General features: G+C 25.9%; 1 long non-coding RNA gene and 1 pseudogene across 1 annotated transcript; both read left to right on the plus strand.

Annotated features, from left to right (window-relative positions):
* The first annotated feature begins 333 nt into the window (after positions 1 to 333).
* On the plus strand, positions 334 to 1,743 carry LOC145104800 (DNA repair protein RAD51 homolog B-like; annotated as a pseudogene).
* Positions 1,744 to 5,018: 3,275 nt separating this feature from the next.
* LOC145109927 (uncharacterized) lies at positions 5,019 to 20,324 on the plus strand. Its single transcript, XR_013709340.1, has 4 exons — positions 5,019 to 5,408; positions 5,575 to 5,629; positions 6,382 to 6,438; positions 19,961 to 20,324. It is a non-coding gene; the product is annotated as an uncharacterized LOC145109927 (long non-coding RNA).
* The last annotated feature ends 732 nt before the right edge of the window (positions 20,325 to 21,056 follow it).

Here is a 21,056-nt window from a genome sequence, read left to right on the forward strand (position 1 = left end):
TTGCTTTGGACTCCCAATGTGATATTCCACCATCTTCTTCCTTCACAAGCACAAAAAAACACACACTTAAAGGCCAAAAACTCATACAAGGGATCTAGGGTTTCAAGGAACGATTTGGGAGAGATGGAGGTTGTTGGGAGGGAGGCTAGGAGGGGTTAAGGATCTTTAAATAAGGATCAACCCTTAAACTTTAGGGTTTTCCCTAACAACCACCACCACGTCGTGGTCGCTCATTAAACCCCGCGACCCAAAAATCATCGCTACGTCGTGGCCTTCAAAAGGAAAAATCATATGCAAACGAAATAATCTTTGTACCTGGAATCGAGTGTTACAATGTTGAAATTTAATATTCTTTCATTATGCATATGTACAACTTCCAAATTGGTCCCTTTGGGTGTCACTAGTTCATGCCAACTAAATCAAGAAAGGCTTGAAATAATCAAATATATACAGTGTCAACAGAGCTCGACAAGATATTAGATGTACATACGATTCAAACTTGTAATTTATCAAAGAAGCAACATCTTTAGTACTTTTAAGCCATAATTATGGCTCTAAACATTGCATTATCTTTCTTTGATAGGAGGAATTGAGGTTGGATCTATTACTGAGCTATATGGCGAAGTTCTGTCTAGACAGACTTAGCTTTATCACACTTTATGTGTAACTTGACAAGTATGAATATGTTTTTTATTTGAAACCTTGTTTCATCTCTTTTTTAGTAAACATGCTAACTTTTACTTTTAAACTTTCAACTTTCATTAAACCAAGTTGTTTGTGAGGGGAAGACAATGTATATTAATGCTTAAAGTACATTTAGGCCACATAAGTTTTTATAGAACTGATTTCTCTGGTAAAGGTGAACTATCAGCCAGTTAAAGGAGCCTTCAAAAGTTAGCAGATGAGGTAATAATATTTTATATCTTGTCCTCACACTTTTTTTAAATATAAAATATATTTGGATGCTAAACTGTTATACACTCTGTTTATTAGTTGGTGTAGCTATGGTGGTTACTAATCAGGTTATGGCCCAAGTAGATGGTTTAGCCATATAGGGCCTCAAATTAAACCAATCGGTGTTTTGGTGGTAACATCATGACTCATGCTTCTAGGATAAGGTATGTCATTTTATATATGATATATCTCCCCAAATAAATGAAAATAATTTTGCCACTTGTCATCCTCTTATGCATTATGCCATATGTCATTTTGTGGTAAATTTAGATTAAATTATATCCATGTGTCATTTTACGGTTTTTTTCCATTTTATTAAATTTCATATAACACTTAAAAAATGTAATAAATGTGATAATAAATGATATCCAATTTATTAATGCAACTTTTCTTATAATTTTTAAATTTCTAAATTGAATCTAATTATTTTAGTTGTTTATTTATTTAAATTATTAGTTTAAATTTAAAAGATAAGTAAGCATTTCAATTTAATAATTGAATATTTTTTTTCTTATAAATTTAAATTTTCTAAATTGTTAGATCTTCACGTTTGTTTATTTTTTTTAAATAAACTCATGTAATACATGGGTCACACAACTAGTGTCATATTATTTGATAGTTTTATTTATTTATTTATTTATTATTATTTATTATTTTTTATTAGGCCCAGTTAAGAAAGTTTGATGCTATTATGGACTGAGGCTAGCTTTGAGGAAAAGAAGGGGTGTAGAAGGAATTTGTAAAGTTATTAGTTCCCTATTATGTTTAGTTGGCGATACATTTCAATAGGTGGTAGTGATGTCAAAGATTGAGAAGACTTTTTCCAAGCATTAATTTTCATTTCTATTTTGAATTTGGTCGTGTCTCATAAACACATGACAAGCATGGAATACAAATACAAATTTCCCATTCGATCTCTATATTTCTTTTAGCATTGTTGTATGAGAAGTTAGAGATTGCTTAATAAGTAGTTTTTGTAACTTCTTACATGCTTTTAAAATCTGAAATCATATTGATTTTTATCAGATATTAAAAGAAAAACAAATGTATCATCTAATAGACAAAGTCAACACCATCAAAATAAAAGTTTGTGTTAAAGTGTATTTATTTTCCATAAACCGTTTGTTGGGCACCTTTAATTATTTTCCATTATATATTTTCATTAAACAATTACTCATCTAATCGGTCATTATTCGTTGAAAAGAAACTATTTGCCCAAAATCTGGTGCATCAAAACTAATCTGTGCATGAAAACTATCCGTCTGCCCAAATATTACAACAAAAGGGTAAAAATATAATTCTGAATTTTGAAAAATATCATCGATATAAAAAGGGATATTTTGTACATCCGATATATAAATTTCACTTTTTAACATATTTTTTTTATATTATTTGAAAAAGAAACATTTAATGAAATGGTTTCGCTCTAAAGGAGAATTTAGTTATAATGATTGTGACGAGTTCAAAAAGGTAAATTAATCTGGACAAAATATATATATATTTACCGAAAGGAAACAAAAGGTCGCCTGTCAAAACTAACCGCCATTTAGAAATTATTTACCAAAATTAAACTAACCGTCGCTCAGAAATTATTACCGAAAGAAAACTATCCATAGAAAAGAAATTATTTTTTGTTTGCCAAAACCAATGTAATTCGAGCCTAAAACAAATAGTCATCTGTTGCATTATCAGGGGCGTATCTAGGTTAAGGGAAGGTAAGTCCTAGGACCTACCTTTTTTTAAAAAAAAAATTATAATGGAGGTATATATATATATATATATATATATATATATATATATATATATATATATATATATATATATAGAGAGAGAGAGAGAAATAAGAACTATCTTAATATTTTTAAAGGAAATACTTAATAATTTTTTTAAGAAAGGAATATCAATGAACCTATATTTTTTATACCTAATAACCATTTAGAACAAGCCCAATGTGTAAATATAGCTTAATTCATCTAAAATTAAAAAAAGAAAAAAAAATTGGAAACGACATTCAACGATTCAATGACTCCCTTTCCCTGCGGCCTCAAGCCTTAAACTTTTGCGTCTGCCAACTTCCATTCGCTAATCACCATCTGGTAATTGCACAATCGTCCTTTGTTGTCGTTTATCCCCTCCATCGACCATAATCAATCCACAGGTTTAAAATCTTAGATTTATTGTATACGTAAAAAAATGAGTGATCAATTTTTGATTGATAGTTTAGTGTAGTATATTGAAAAAAATGTTTCAACATATAAGACCTCATATGAATATGTTTCAAGATATAAGACCTCATATGATTCACTTGTAAGATAGAATTATTGAAGTGATGTTTAAATATTTTAAGGCATACAACCCGACCCGACCCGACCCGTCACCACCACCACCTCCACCATAACTTTTTACTCTTTCATATTTTTCAATTTCATTTACATTAGGAAACCCGACCCGACCCGTCACCACCACCACCTCTACCATAACTTTATACTCTTTCATATTTTTCAATTTCATATACATTAGGAACCATGTAGTTTTTTGTTCTAGATTCACCACTGCGCATTGTGTTTTTTTTTTGAATGTCATGTTATGCAAACAAAACTATTCGCTTATGCATGGCATATTCTTCGTAATATAACATGTTTTTGAGAGAAATTAACTACCGATAGAGAACTATTTTATAAAAATAACTATTCACCACACCTACATTCAATGTTCTCTGCTGAATTGAAACTAATTGTATGTAAAAAACCGCTTTAGGCGGGTAAACAACTAGTAATATATATATATATATATATATATATATAGGGGAGGGTTCATGCGAAAATGCAAATAATTTGCGAAAACAAGAAAAACCTATGATATTGTGTTAACTCAACATTATATTTTGGAAAATAATTCATCCAAACTTTGAAATACATGATGATAATCGATGATAGATGATAAATTGTTTCCTATTAGCAAAGTATGATTTTTAACATTTTTATTATGAAAACATGAATTTAAAAATGATTAAGCACGTGAAAAAAAAATTATTAAAACCGTCTTTAAATCTATATTACCATAACATCATCCAATGTAAACTTACTATCTTTAATTTATTGCTAATAAATTTATTTTTTTATAGTACATGTGTTTGATTTTTATAAGATAAAATCTGTTTTCGCGTTTTCGCAAGATATTTATGTTTTCGCATGAACCTACTTCTATATATATATATATATATATATATATATATATATATATATATATATATATATATATATATATATGGGAAAAGGGAATATACATTACAGCCTCACCTAAGCTTAGGTACTAAACCTCTTGAAAATACATTGTTTTACTATATAAAGATTACGGTTAATGGATTCACGGTTAATACTTCAAGATGTAAATTCAAGATTGACACAATAGGGTTTAGGGTTTAGATTTAGGGTTTAGGGTTTAGGTTTAGGGTTTAGAATTTGGGTTTAGGGTTTAGGGTTTATGGTTTAGGGTTTAGGGTTTAAATTTAGGGTTTAGAGTTTAGTAATGTTCACTTGGGTGAAGTAATAAACGATAATTGAGGAAAGAAAACAGAGATGGTAAAACGATAAGGAAAGAAAGAAATGTTATGGAGGATGATATATTTTCACTTGGTAAATATATCGTCCCCAATAACAATTTTTCCCTCCATTATCGTTTTACCATCTTTGTTTTCTTTCCTCCATTATCGTTTATTACTTCACCCTAGTGAACATTATTGTTTTCCATCGTCACGAAGGAGGAAGATAATCAATGTTCATGCTTCCTTATCAAAACTATTGTGTACATCATGAAACCACATCTTCAAGTGTTAATCGTGAATCCCTTAATCGTAATTTTCATATAGTAAAACAATGTATTTTCATGAGGTTTAGTACCTAAGCTTAGGTGGGACTGTAATGTATATTCACTTTTCCCCATATATATATATATATATATATATATATATATATATATATATATATATATATATATATATATATATATATATATATATATATATTGTTACGGGTCAGTATTTGGGTTTTAGCCGGTTCCGATGTTAATGCTCCGTTGGATGGTCCGGAATCCACACCGCTGCACGCGTAGCGTATAACATCACCGCCCTTTTATTCTTCTTTCGATCTCTGGAATTATAGAAACGATGAAGTTTAACCCTAACGCCTATACCATCACTTCGCTTCTCTTCTTCATTCTATTAATTTTAGGGTTCCTTTCTTCTTTTTCTCCCATTTGTTTCAATTCCATAGTTCAGGACTTTAAGCAATTCTCAATCCAAATAAGATGATACATTCCTCGATTTCTCTCCCTTACATCCACCTCGATTACCGGAGAAAATAGAGGCAAAATTGGAATCCTACCGAGCGTTCAAGAACACCGCAGTCTAACTGGCCCTCACACATTATCTCCACCGTTTTCAACTTGCTCTACGGGTACTCATCCATCAATGAAAACTCTTTTCTGTTTCATTCATCACACCGTCTTGTCAATGATTTTGAATAAATACATTATCCACCGTTCAATTTTCGGTACATTTTAGATAATCAATCGATTATGTGCTGAATTCAGTTCATTCACTTGATTTCTTATTTTGTGCAGGCAGCATGTATTGCAGTTGTCAATCCCTTTACAGATCACACCAGTTTCCTCACCGGTAATCTCACTCTCAAATAAGAAAACCAGATTTTGAATTACGATCACCTTAGTGTTTTGTTACTTGTAGTTTTTGTTTTTAGCAACGAGGAATCATGTGGCCTGACCATGTTAACTGTTAATAAAGAACTGTTAATAAAGAAGGAGTGTTGTTTTCTCAACAATTACACTTATATTCTGCTGTAGGAAAACTGAATAAAAGCAACTGATTGCTTACCCTTATTTGTGTCTTCCAACACTTCATGATCTGTTGCAATTGTAAAAGAATTGCAGTTGCTTAAGGATTATGTTTCTGTAATTACTGGGGGTATTCTGTGTCATGACTGATACGAACAAGATATTAGCACTATTAAGTTCTTGTTTTTCTATAGATGAATTTTGGATTAAATTTCAACATGCAATCAAGGTTTAAATACTTGAAAAATAAAAGTTATATATTTATTATGCCTTTAAATGATTCATGTTAAAACAATATGCAATGGTATGTTTTCCCTAAGCCATTTACTTCCTCTTTTTAAAGAAGTGTTATGAACAGAGATTTAGGGTTAGCAAATAAAGTAGGATGCTAGTAAACGAATTTTCTAATCAAAACAATGAAAGTAGGATGCTAATAATTGGATCAATTAACAGTGATAAAGTTGGATACTAATGTTATATGTAACTGTGTATATGTTTGTATTGATTGTAATCTCCAACTACAATACTATTTAGCTTCTGTCTAACATTTATGTTGATGTTGACATGTTGTTTTAGGTTCAAGGGCTTCTATATCTGTCATATGGAGATTAATTGTCAATGCATAGTAACAAGGTAAGTTTTTAGTTATGTTCATTATATGTTTAAGTAGGATTTGGGTGATTTTTATCCAACAATGTGTGGGGTTATATATAGAGGAGGGGGGTGGGTTACATGAGTATATTTCTAAGTTTCTCGATTGCATTTTTGTTTTTTTTTTAAAAAAACTGCCCAAATTTAATGTTGCACTCTTTTTTTTTTTTTTTTTTTTTTTTTTTTTTTTTTTTTTTTTTCCAAAACTATCCTAATATAGCTTTGCACTTTTTTTTTTTAAAAAACTACCCTGATATAGCATTGCATTTTCATATTTTTAAATATTCCTAAATATAGCATTACACATTCATTTTTCTTTGAAAAACTACCCAATATAGCATTGAACTTTCAATCATTTTAAAACAACCCAAATATTACAATGAATTTACATTTTGTTTTCGAAATTTTTTCGAAAAATAGCATTGCACTTTCATTTTTTTTTAAAACTATTCAGATATATCATTGCATCTTCATTTTTTTATGCAAATCTTCTAAAAGATAGCAATTAGCATTGCCTTTTCATTTGTTTTTGAATTTTTACCCAAATATATCATTACACTTTCATTTTTTGAAGAACTACCTAAACATAGCAATAAACTTTTTGTTTTAAAAACTACCCAGATATATAATTGCATTTTCATTTATTTTATGAAAGTCTAGACATTTATAGCATTACACTTTCATATTTTTTGAAAATCTACATAAATACACCATTATACTTTCAATTTTTTTATTTGAAAAACTACCTGATTAGAGTACAATACATTCATTTTTTTTCGTAAATAACTACTCAATATAGCAATGAACTTTTTTTTTTAAAACTTCCTAGATATATCATTGCATTTTTTCATTTTGAAAATCTACCAAATAAAACATTGTGTTTCCATTTTTTTTTAAAACTACTTTTGATATAGAATTGCATTATCATTTTTTTTTAAATTTACTCAAATATAGCATTGCACTTTCCTTTTTTAAAACCTCTCAAATATACCATTGCATTTTCATTTTATTAAGAACTACCCAATAATAGTATTAAACTTTCATTTTTATTTGAAAACTACCAGGATATATCATTGCATATATTTTTTTAGAAAATCTATCCAGATATAGCATTACACTTTTTTTCTTTTTTGAAAATCCAACCAATTAGAGTTATATTTTCATTTTTTTGAACTACCCAATTTTTACCCAATTATGACATAAAACTTTTTTTAAACCTACCAAGGTATATCATTGCATTTTCATTTTTTAAAATCTATCCAAGTATAGTATTGTACTTCCATTTTTATTAAAAACTACCTCTTTAAGCATGCATTTTCATTTTTTTAAAATCAACCCAAATATAGCATTACGCTTACTTTTTATTTTGAAAAACTACTCATATATGCGTTTCATATGGCATTGCATTTAAATTTTTTGAAAAGATTCTTAAATTTGGCATTTCACTTGTAAGGTTTAAAACCTTGCCAGACAGCAACGCATAAGTTTTTTTTTTTTTGAAAATCTAACCAAATATAGCATATGAAATTTTCATATTTTTTAAAAAACTACCAAAATATACCTTTGCACTTTCACTTTTTTTTTTTAAAATTACCCAGGTATAACTTTGCATTTTTATTTTAGAACATTCTATTTGAATAGGTTTCATTTTTTCTAAACTACTCGGCTATAGGATTGTTTTTAGTTTTTTAAAAAACTAACCAAATATAGCATTGCATATTCATTTTTTGATATAAAATTTTCCCAAATACAGTAATGCACATTGATTTTTTCATAAAATTACGTAGATATGCCATTACATTTTTATTTTTTTAATAAAATTTCCAAAATATGGCGTTGCAGTTTTTTTTGAAAAACTACCCAAAAATAGCTTTGCGTATATATATTTATAAAACTTGTCAGATATTACATTCCATTTTCAGTTATTTTGAAAAACCACACAAATGTAGCATTGCACTTTCATTTTTCTTTTCAAAAAAGCTACCCAGATTTAGCGTTGCATTTTCAACTTTCTAAAACTACTCAATTGTAGCATTGCACTTTTTTTTTTTTTTTTTAAACTACCTATTTATAGCAGTGCATATTTTTTAAAACTAACCAGAGCATTGCACTTTCTGTTTTTTTGAAAATCTTCCCATATGTAGTATTGCACTTCCATTTTTTAAAACTTCTTAAATATAGCATTGCGCATTCATTTTTTTTTTTTAAATTTTCCCAAACATACCTTCAATTATTTTCAAAAACTACCCAAATATAGAATTACGTTTTCATTTTTTTAGAACTACCCAGATAGATCATTTCATTTTCATTTTTAAAACTACTCAAATTAAGCCTTTGACAATTATATTTTCAAAAAATACCCGGATATACTGATATAGCATTACATTTTCAGTTTTTTTTTTTTTTGTTTTTATTTTATTTTTTTAAATATATTTATAAAATAAAAACTGCTCAAGTATAGCATTGCAGATTTTTATTTTATTTTAAAAAACTACCCAAATCATTGCTCAAGTATAAATATAATTTTAAAAAAAAAATCTATCTGATAGAGCATTACATATTCATTTTTTTTATAACAGCCCAGATACAACATTTTGTTTTCATTTATTTTTTTTTAAAAACTATCCGAATATTCATTTATTTTTTTTTGAAAATACATTATTGCATTTTCATTTTTTTTGACAAGCTACAAGGAAAGCATTGCATTTCCATTTATTTAAAAAATTGCCCAGATATAGCAACACATTTTCATTTTTTTTGAAAATCTTCCCAAATATGGCATTGTATTTTTTTAAACTACCTAAATATAGCATGCATTTTCATTTTTACTAAAAACTTCTTTAGATATATCATTCCATTCTCATATTTTTGTGAAAAACCAACCAAATATAGCATTGCACTTTCATTTTAATTTTTTTTAAAAGTTCCCTAGATATAGCTTTGCATTTTCATTTTTATTTTAAAATCTACAAAAAACTTCCATTGTTCGCAAATATAGTATTCAACTTTCATTTTTTTTTTAGTTAAAACTACCTAATGTTTACCCAAGTATGTAATTGATTTTTTTTAACCTTCCTAGATATATGATATTTCCTTTCATTTTCATTTTCTTTTGAAAATCTACCCAAATATAGCATTACGTTTTCATTCTTTTCTAAAAAACAACTCATCAAGACTTTAATATTTTCAATTATTTCTCTAAAAAACTTACCAAATATAGTATTGAACTTTCGGTGTATATAAATCTTTCCTAAATATAGCATTGCACTTACATTTTTTTGAAACTACACAGATATTGCAATGCATTATTTTTTTGAAAAACTTCCCAAATATTGCATTGCATTTACCTTATATTAAATATCCTGGATATATCATTGCATTTTCATTTTCTTAAAATTTATTGAACTTCCGATTTTTTCTTTGGAAATCTATCCAATCAGGGCATTACACTTTCATTTTTTTTCGTTAAATAACTACTTAGTATTGAGATAAACTTTCATTTATTTTATAACTACCCTAAATTTTACCCAGCATTACAGTTTCATATTTTTCGAAAATCCACCCAAATTTAATATTGCATGTTCATTTCTTCAAAAAGCTTCCTAAATATAGCATTGCATTTACATTTTTTTAAACATCTCAAATATCTTCATTTTTTTTGGAAAAAAGTACCCAAACATCGTATTGAACTTTCATATTTTTTTTAAAAACTATTAAGCCGTATTATTGCAATTCATTTTCTTTGAAAATGTACTCAATAGTAACAATACACTTTCATATTTTTTGAAAATCTACTTTAATATAGCATTAAACTTTATTTTTTTTCCTAAATCTTTGCATTTAGATTATTAGACTTTTAATTTTTTCTTTAAGTAACAACTCAATATAGCAATGAATTTTTTTTAAAGTACCCTATTTTTACCAAAATGTAGCATTAGACTTCTTTTTTTTTAAAACTACCCAGCTATATCATTGCATTTTCATTTATTTTATGAAAGTCTACACAAATATATCATTGCATTTACATTTTTTTTAAATCAACCCAAATATAGCACAAGATTTTCATTCATTCTTTTCTAAAAACAACTCATCAAGACAATTTTATTTTCATTTTTTCTAAAAACATCCCAAATATACTATTGAACTTTCGTTTATACTAAAACTACCCAAATTTGGCATTGAACCTTTTTTAAACCTTCCTAGATATATCATTACATTTACATTTTTTTTTTCAAAAATCTACCCAAATTCTTCGAAAATTATTATTGCATTTTATTTTTAATTTGATTTGTTTTTAAATAAATACCCAAGTAGAGCATTGCACTTTCATTTTCATCAAAACACCCAATTGTAGCATTGCATTTTCATTTTTAATTTTTTTTTTAAATATAGCATAATACATTCACATTTTTTTTAAAAACTACCCGAATGTATGCACTTTTTAAGTATAGCATTGTACTTTCATATTTTTCTAAGGTTATCTAGATACAACAATGTTTTTCATTTTTTTAAAATCTTCCCAAATATTGCATTTTCTTTTTCTTTTTTTCTTTGGAAATCTTCATACATATAGCATTGCATTTTCATTTTATTTTGAAAAACTAACCAAATATAGCATTGTCCTTACTTTTTTATAACCTCCCAGAAATTGCAGTTCACTTTGTTATTTTTTTCTAAAGCTATTTAGATATAACATTGTTTTTCATTTTTTTAAGTCTTTCCAAATGAAGCATTGCACTTTCATTTTTTATTAAACCTTCCTAAATATAACATTGCATTTCAATTTTTTGAAAAGATTCTTAAATATGGCATTGCACTTAAAATGTTTAAAACCTAGCTAGACAGCATCAGATGAGTTTTTTATTATTTATTTATTTATTTTTGAAAATCTAACCAAATATAGCATATGAAATTTTCATATTTTTTAAAAAGCTACCAAAATATACCTTTGCACTTTCATTTTTTTAAAAGTTAACCGGGTATAACTGTGCATTTTTATTTTAAAACATTCTATTTGAATAGGTTTCATTTTTTTTAAAAACTACTCGGCAATAGTATAGCATTGCATATTTTTATTATATTTTAAAGAACTACCCAAATAGAGCATTGCATTTTTTTTACAACACTACCCAAATATAACTTTATTTATTTTTTTTAGATAATTCATTTTTTTTTTCTAACTACCTATTTTTTACCCAGCATTAGAGTTTCATATTTTCTGAAAATCCATCCAAATTTAATATTGCATGTTCATTTCTTCAAAAAGCATCCCAAATATAGCATTGCATTTACATTTTTTTTAAACATCTCAAATGTTTTCATTTTTTTTGGAAAAAAGTACCCAAACATAGTATTGAACTTTCATATTTTTTAAAAAACTATTAAGACGTATCATTGCATGTTCATTTTCTTTGAAAATGTACTCAAATGTAGCAATACACTTTCATATTTTTTGAAAATCTACTTTAATATAGCGTTAATATTTATTTTTTTTCCCTAAATCTTTCCATTTAGATTATTAGACTTTTAATTTTTTCGGTAAGTAACAACTCAATATAGCAATGAACTTTTTTGTAAAGCACCCTATTTTTACTAAAATGTAGCATTAGACTTTTTTTTTAAAACTACCCAATTATATCATTGCATTTTCATTTATTTTATGAAAGTCTACACAAATATATCATCGCATTTTCATTTTTTTTAAGAAACTACCTAAATATAGTATTAAACATTTTTTTTGAAGACTACCACGATATATCATTGTATTTTTTTTTTCATATTTTTTGAAAATCTACCCAAATTTAACATTAAACTTTCATTTTTATTAAAACAAGCTAGTTTTTACCCAAATATGGCATTGAACTTTTTTTAAAAACCTAAACAGATATATATCCTTGCATTTTTATTCTTATTTTTGAAAATCTACTTAAATATAATATTGTACTTCCATTTTATTTTTAATACTACGTCATCATAGCATTGCATTTTCATTTTTTTTTAATCAACCCAAATATAGCACTAGATTTTCATTCTTTTCTAAAAACAACCTATCAAGACAATTTTGTTTTCATTTTTTTTAAAAAAACATCCCAAATATACTATTAAACTTTTGTTTATACTAAAACTACCCAAATTTGGCATTGAACCTTTTTTAAACCTTCCTAGATATATCATTACATTTTCATTTTTTTTTCAAAAATCTACCCAAATATAGCGTTGTACTTCCATTTTTTTTTTAAAACTACCTTGATATAGCATTGCATTTTTTAAATCAACCCAATTATAGCATTGCACTTTCTTTTAATTTTGAAAATCTTCCTAAAATATAGCATTATATTTTTTTTAAACCTGCTCAATTGTGGCATCGCCCTTTAATTCTTTTTGAACTACATAGATATATGGCATTTTCATTTTCATTTTATTAAAACTACATAGAATTACAGTTTTTACCCATTTTTTACCAAAATATCGCATTGCACTTTCATTTTTTTTTTCATTAAATAACTACCCAATTTTATGCTGCATTACAGTTTCATATTTTTTGAAAATCCACCCAAATTTAATATTGCATGTTCATTTCTTCAAAAAGCTTCCCAAATATAGCATTGCATTTAAATTTTTTTTTGGAAAAAAGTACCCAAACATCATATTGAACTTTCATATTTTTTTAAAAACTATTAAGACGTATTATTGCATATTCATTTTCTTTGAAAATGTACTTTAATATAGCATTAAACTTATTTTTTTTCCTAAATCTTTCCATTTAGATTATTAGACTTTTATTTTTTTTGTTAAGTAACAACTCAATATAGCAATGACCTTTTTTTTAAAGTACCCTATTTTTACCAAAATATAGCATTAGACTTTTTTTTTTTTTTTTTTTTTTTTTTTTTTTTTAAGAACTACCCAGCTATATCATTTGCATTTCCATTTTTATAAGACTACCCCGATATAAAATTACGTTATCATTTGATTTTTAAGTATAACATTGTTCTTTCAAATTTTGAAATATACCCAAATATATCATTGCATTTTCATTTTTTAAGAAACTGCCTAAATATAGTATTAAACCTTTTTTTTGAAGACTACCACGATATAACATTGTATTTTTTTTTCATATTTTTCAAAAATGTACCCAGATTTAACATTAAACTTTCATTTTCATTAAAACTACCTAGTTTTTACCCAAGTATGACATTGAACTTTTTTTAAAAACCTACACAGATATATCCTTGCATTTTTATTTTTATTTTTGAAAATCTACTTAAATATAGCATTGTACTTCCATTTTTTTTAAAACTACGTCAATATATCATTGCAATTTTATTTCTTCTATAAAACTTTTTGGATTCAACATTTTTTTTTAAAACTCTCAAGTTTAGTTTTGCACTGCTGTTTTTTTTTTTGAAAAGCTATTATTCCATTTTCATTTTTTAAAAACTACCCAAATAAAACATTGTACTTTTAATCTTATTTTTTAAACTGCCGAAATACAGCATTGCACATTCATTTTATTAAAACTACCAAATATAGAATTACATTTTAATTTATATATTTTTTGAAAATTTTTGGAAAATATAGCATTATATTTTTTTTAAAGCTGCTCAATTATAGCATTGCCCTTTCATTTTTTTAAAACTACATAGATATATGACATTTTCATTTTCATTTTCATTTTATTAAAATTAAATAGAATTAACATTGCAGTTTCATTTTTTGAAAAGCTACTCAAATATAGCATTGCATTCTTAATTTTTTTAAACTACCCCGATGTATTATTGCATTATATTTTCCTTTTTTTTGAAAATCTTTGTAATTGTAGCATTGCACCTATGTTTTTTTTTTGTAACTTCCTAGAAATATCATTGCAGTTTCATTGATTTTTGAAAATCTTTCTAAAGATAGCATTTCACTTTCATAACTTTGTTTTCTCTTTTCATTTTTTTGAATATCTTCCCAAATATAGAAATGCATTTCCATTCTTTTTTAAAATCTTTCCGAAATAAACACTGCACTTTCATTTTTTTAAACTAACCAAATATAGCATAAAATTTAATTATCACCTTTATTAATTTTTTATTTAAATCTTCCCATAATATAGCATTGCAGGTTCATTTTTTCTAAAACCACCTGGATATAGCATTGCATTTCCATTTGTTTTTACTCTTCTTAGATACATGGCTTTGCATTTTCTTTTTCTTTCTAAAACTAATTTATCATATGCATTGTAGTATTTTTATTTTTTAAAAACTACTCATATATAGTAATGCATTTCCATTATTTTGAAAATCATCCCCAAATATTATTATTATTGAAAAACTACCTAACTATGACATTGTATGTCCTAGAAATAGCATTGCTTTTTCAAAAAAATTCAACTTGCATTGCATTATCATTTATTTTTTGAAAAACTATCCAAATATAGCATCGCACTTTAACTTTCATTTTTAATTTTTTTTAATATATTTTTCTAACTTTACCTAGATATTGCATTGCTATTTCATTTTTATTGAAATCTTTCCAAATATATAGCATTGCACTTCCATTTTTTTTTTTCAAAATCTATATCATTCTATTTCTTTTTATTTTTTATTAACATTTTCAGTTTTTTTTAGAAACTACCCAAACATGACTTTGCACTTTCATTTTTTTAACCGCCTCAGCTTTGGATTTTATTGTTTTAAAAATCTTCGTAAATATAGCTTTGCCATTTCATTCTTTTTAAATGTCTCCGAAATAGCATTGTGTTTTTAATTCTTTTTAAAAGAAATCTTAATAAGTACAACATTGTATTTTCATTTTTTTTTGAAAAACTATCCAAATACAACATTGTTTTTCATTTTTTATAGAAAATACTCATATATAACATCGCATTTACAATTTTTTCAAATTAACAACCCAAATATAGCTCTAAACTTTCTTTTTTTGAAACTACCAAGTTATAGCACTACATTTTCGTAGTTTTTTTGGGAAAATTTTTGCAACTTTAGCTTTGCACTTTAATTTTTTTTAACCACATTGATATAGCAGTGCGTTTAGTTTTTTGAAAATCTTCTCAAAATATATTATTCATTTTTTTTAAAACATCCGAAAAATAACATTGAATTTTCATTTTTTTTTCCTAAATTCTTCGAAATTTTTATTGCATTTTGTTTTTATATTTGATTTTTTTTTAAAAACTACCCAAGTAGAGCATTGCACTTTCATTTTCATTAAAACACCCAATTTTAGCATTGCATTTTCATTTTTAATTTTTTTTAAAACATCCGAAAAATAACATTGAATTTTCATTTTTTTTTCCTAAATTCTTCGAAATTTTTATTGCATTTTGTTTTTATATTTGATTTTTTTTTAAAAACTACCCAAGTAGAGCATTGCACTTTCATTTTCATTAAAACACCCAATTTTAGCATTGCATTTTCATTTTTAATTTTTTTTCCTAAATATAGCATATTACATTTACATTTTTTTTTAAAAACAACCCGAATATATGCACTTTTTAAGTATAGCATTGTACTTTCAAATTTTTCTAAGGTTATCTAGATACAACAATGTTTTTCATTTTTTTAAAATCTTCCCAAAGATAGCATTGCCCTTACTTTTTTATAACCTCCTAGAAATTACAGTTCACTTCGTTTTTTTTTTTCTAAAACTATCTAGATACAACATTGTTTTATTTTCAATTTTTATTAAACCTTCCTAAATATAGCATTGCATATCAATTTTTTGAAAAGATTATTTATTATGGCATTGCATGGTTTTTTTTAATCTAACCAAATATAGCATATGAAATTTTAATATTTTTTAAAAAACTACCAAAATATACCTTTGCACTTTCATTTTTTTTAAAATTACCCAGGTATATTTTTGCGTTTTTATTTTAAAACATTCTATTTGAATAGGTTTCATTTTTTTTAAACTACTCGGCTATGGGATTGTTTTTAGTTTTTTTTTTTAAAACTAACCGTATAGCATTGCATATTCATTTTTTGTTTTAAATTTTTCCCAAATACATTAATGCACATTGATTTTTTCATAAAATTACGTAGATATAGCATTGCATTTTTTTTAATAAAATTCCTAAAATATGGCGTTGTGTGTTTTTTTTTTTTTTTTGAAAAACTACCCAAAAATAGCTTTGCTTATATATATTTATAAAACTTGTCAGATATTTCATTTTTTCTTTTTAGATTTTTTTAAAAACTACCCAAATATAGGATTACATTTTCATTCTTTTTAGAACTACCCAGATTGATCATTTCATTTTTCATATTTAAAACTACTCAAATTATGCCTTGGACATTCATATTTTCAAAAAAAAACCCAATTATTGCATTGCACTTTCTTTTAATTTTGAAAATCTTCCAAATATAGCTCTCAACACTTTTATTTTTAAAAAATTACAGAAATAGCATTGCATTTTCAATTTATTTTTAAATCTTCCCAAGTATAGCATTGCTATTTCATTTCTTCTAAAACTTTTTGGATTTAACATTTTTTTTTTTTTTAAATCTCAAATATAGCATTGCCATTTCATTTTTTTGAACTACATAGATATATGACATTTTCATATTCATTTTATTAAAACTACATAGAATTAACATTGCATTTTCATTTTTTTGAAAAGCTACTCAAGTATAGCATTGCACTCTTATTTTTTTTAAACTACCCCGCTATATCATTTCCTTTTGTTTTGTTTTTTTTTTTTTTTTTTTTTTAAATCTTTGTTATTGTAGCATTGCAGCTTCTTTTTTTAATAACTTCCTAGATATAACATTGCAGTTTCATTGATTTTTGAAAATCTTTCTAAAGAGCATTTCACTTTCATAACATTGTTTTCTCTTTTCATTTTTTTGAATATCTTCTCAAATATAGAAATGCATTTCCATTTTTTAAAATCTTTCCAAAATAATCACTGCACATTCAATTTTTTTTAACCAACCTAATATAGCATTTAATATAATTATCATTTTTTTTTTGTTTAAATCTTCCCATAATATAGCATTGCAGATTCATTTTTTCTAAAACCACCCGGATATAACATTGCATTTCCATTTGTTTTTACTCTTCCTAAATCTATGGCTTTGCATTTTCTTTTTCTTTCTAAAACTAATCTATTATAGCATTGTATATTTATTTTTTTAGAAACTAGTCATATATAATATTTTGCATTTCCATTATTTTGAAAATCATCCCCAAATATTATTATTATTGAAAAACTACCTAACTATGACATTGTATGTCCTAGAAATAGCATTGCTTTTTCAAAAAAAATTCAACTTGCATTGCGTTATCATTTCTTTTTTTGAAAAACTATCCTACTACAGCATTGCACTTTAACTTTTTTTTTTCAAAACTTTACCTAGATATTGTATTGCTATTTCATTTTTATTGAAATCTTTGCAAATATATAGCATTGCACTTTCATTATTTTTTTTCAAAATCTATAGCATTCTATTTTTTTATTTTTTGTTAACATTTTCAGTTTTTTTTAGAAACTACCCAAATATAACTTTGCACTTTCATTTTTTTAAACTGCCTTAGCTTTGCATTTTATTGTCTTAAAAATCTTCCTAAATATAACATTGCACTTTCATTTAATTTTTTATTAACATGTTTTTTTTCTTAAAAAAACTAGCCACATATAGTTTTGCCATTTCATTTTTTTTAAATGTCTCAGAAATAGCATTGCATTTTTAATTCTTTTTTAAAAGAAATCTTATTAAGTACAACATTGTATTTTACTATACAAATACAGCATTGTTTTTTCATTTGTTTTTAGAAAATACTCGGATATAACATTGCATTTACAATTTTTTCATATAAACAGCCCAAATATAGCTTTAAACTTTTTTTTTGAACTACCAAGTTATAGCATATTTCATTTTCGTTTTTTTTTCTGAAAATCTTTGCGACTATAGCTATGCATTTCCATTTTTTAAACCACATTGATATAGCAGTGCATTTAGTTTTTTGAAAATCTTCCCAAATATATTATTGTAATTTCTTATTTTTAAACTTCTTAGACATAACATTGTAATTACATTTTTTTTTTCTAAATTCTTCGAAATTTATTATTGCATTTGATTTTTTTTAAAAAACTACCCAACTAGAGCATTGCACTTCTTTTTTAATTAAAACACCCAATTGTAGCATTGCATTTTCATTTTTAATTTTTTTTCCTAAATATAGCATATTACATTTACATTTTTTTTAAAAACAACCCGAATATATGCACTTTTTAAGTATAGCATTGTACTTCAAATTTTTCTAAGGTTATCTAGATACAACATTGTTTTTCATTTTTTTAAAATCTTCCCAAATATAGCATTGCATTTTCTTTTCCTTTTTTTCTTTGAAAATCTTCATACATATAGCATTGCATTTTCATTTTATTTTGAAAAACTACCCAAATATAACATTGCCCTTACTTTTTTTTTTTTTTTTTTATAACCTCCCAGAAATTACAGTTCACTTCGTTTTTTTCCTAAAGCTATCTAGATATAACATTGCTTTTCATTTTTCTAAATCCATCCAAATATAGCATCACATTTAAATTTTTTTAAAACTTTCCAAATATAGTCTTTTTTTGAAAATCCTACCAAATATAACATTGCATTTCAGTATTATTGAAAAACTACACAAAATTAACACTTCACCCTCATTTTTTCTAAAACTACCCAGTTATATATCATTGTGTTTCCCATTTATTGTTTTGAAATCTTCTTAAAAGTGGCTTTGGAATTTCATTTTTTTTTTCTGAAATCTTTTATATTTAGCATTGCACTTTCAGTTATTTTTTATTTATTTATTTATTTATTTTTTTTAACTGACCTGATATAGAAATGAGTTTTCATTTTGTGTTTTTGACAATCATCCCAAATAAAGCATTGAGCTTTCATTTTTTGTAAAACCATCTAGATATAACGTTTGCTTTTTCATTTTTTTGAAATCTTCCTAATATAGCATTGCACTTTCATTAATTTGTTTTCGTAAAACTACCAAAATTTAATTTTGCACTTTCATCTTTTTAATCTATCTCGATTAGCATTGCCTTTTCATTTTTTTTTTGAAAATCTTTCCAAAATATAAAATTCCAGTTTCTGTCTTCTATATGGATTAGCATTACCAAATATTGCCATGTCCAAGGGTAATTTGATATCTTTCATTCCCTAGAACATCTGAAAATCCCATTTGCTACAAAATTAAATTATGACTTTTCAGATTGCAATGTGTGAATAAGGAAATGAAAGACAAAATTAAAGAAAACTAATTAAAGAATCAATCGAGTATCAAATGATTTGCACTTGGCAACAACAATACAATGGATTGGTTCATGAGTTCAATAAAATAATTGTCACAATGGTCTTGAAAAGGATAACCTCAAAAAAAAAAGGGAGAGAAAGAGAGAGTGGTTTGAACGTTTTTCTGAAAAAGTACATACCATAGGGACTATTTTTGTAGTTTTTATCTATTTTGAATGTGATATTTTCTCATCTTTCAGCATAGTTAACATCACAACTACTTGTGCATACGATTTAGTCTTTACCATTAAAGAGCTTCATGTAGTAGATATGGCGTCAAAGTTATTTTGGTGATGTGGACTAGCCTCACATTAAGGTGAACCACAATAAAAAAAAATTGTTTGGTTTGCTTTTCTTGATCCCTAAACTTCTACATTTTGTATTTAAATACCCCTTATTTATGTTTTTCTCGTTTAAATACTTCTTGTATTCCTCTTTTCAACTTTTTTTCGAGATTGTAAGTGGTAATCAGTTTGAGTCAGTTTTTATGAATCAAATATTGTAGTTGGTATTTTCACAAACCTGTTTTGTTGTTGGATGTTAAAGAAGTTTTCATTTTACGAATTCTGTCATAAGCACTTTTAGGCTCACATGTGTATTTGTTCTTTTTCATTGAAAGTTGAGAAATGGGCTCATACCTCTTTGTTTGCATATATCATCGCCAATTTGGATTTCATATCAATCTCATTTATTTTGATAGTAAATATACAAAACCGTTACTGTTTTACTTCTTGTTAAAAATAACATTTTCGATCGACAATACAAGCTTTGAAGTCTCATTCGGATAATTCATGTTTTATCAAGTCAACTTTATCCAATTCATCGTCAACTCAGGAATTTCACAAAAACTAATCTATGAATCCTGATCCTAATTTTAGCTTCCCAATAGATATTTATACAATTTTAGAATTATTATGATGTTAAGGACATGATTCCTAAACCAACTTTATCATATAAAAGAGGTTCCTTAAACACTAACTACTACATAAAAAGATTAGAGTTGTAATTTACTCTATAAATTGATCAAATTAGTAGAAGTGGAAATGACTGGAGTTGACCATAGTGGTCAGCCCAAAAACCAACATCGTGAATGCATTTTTGACATACACAATGTTTGTCGACACCCAATCACTACCGATGTCTACATTTCTTTAAAAAGTTTTATTGTAACATATTAATATCTTTATTTAATAATTGTTGTTTAAACCATCATTTGGCATTTTGCAAGTGTCGGCATGTGAGTAAACAAATTTGGGCGTTGAGGGGCGGATGACTTTTATTGTCTGCCATCACCAT

Source organism: Lactuca virosa, chromosome 4 (assembly GCF_052849685.1).
Source record: "Lactuca virosa cultivar CGN04683 chromosome 4, Lactuca_virosa_CGN04683_v6, whole genome shotgun sequence".
Lineage (NCBI taxonomy): Eukaryota > Viridiplantae > Streptophyta > Magnoliopsida > Asterales > Asteraceae > Lactuca > Lactuca virosa.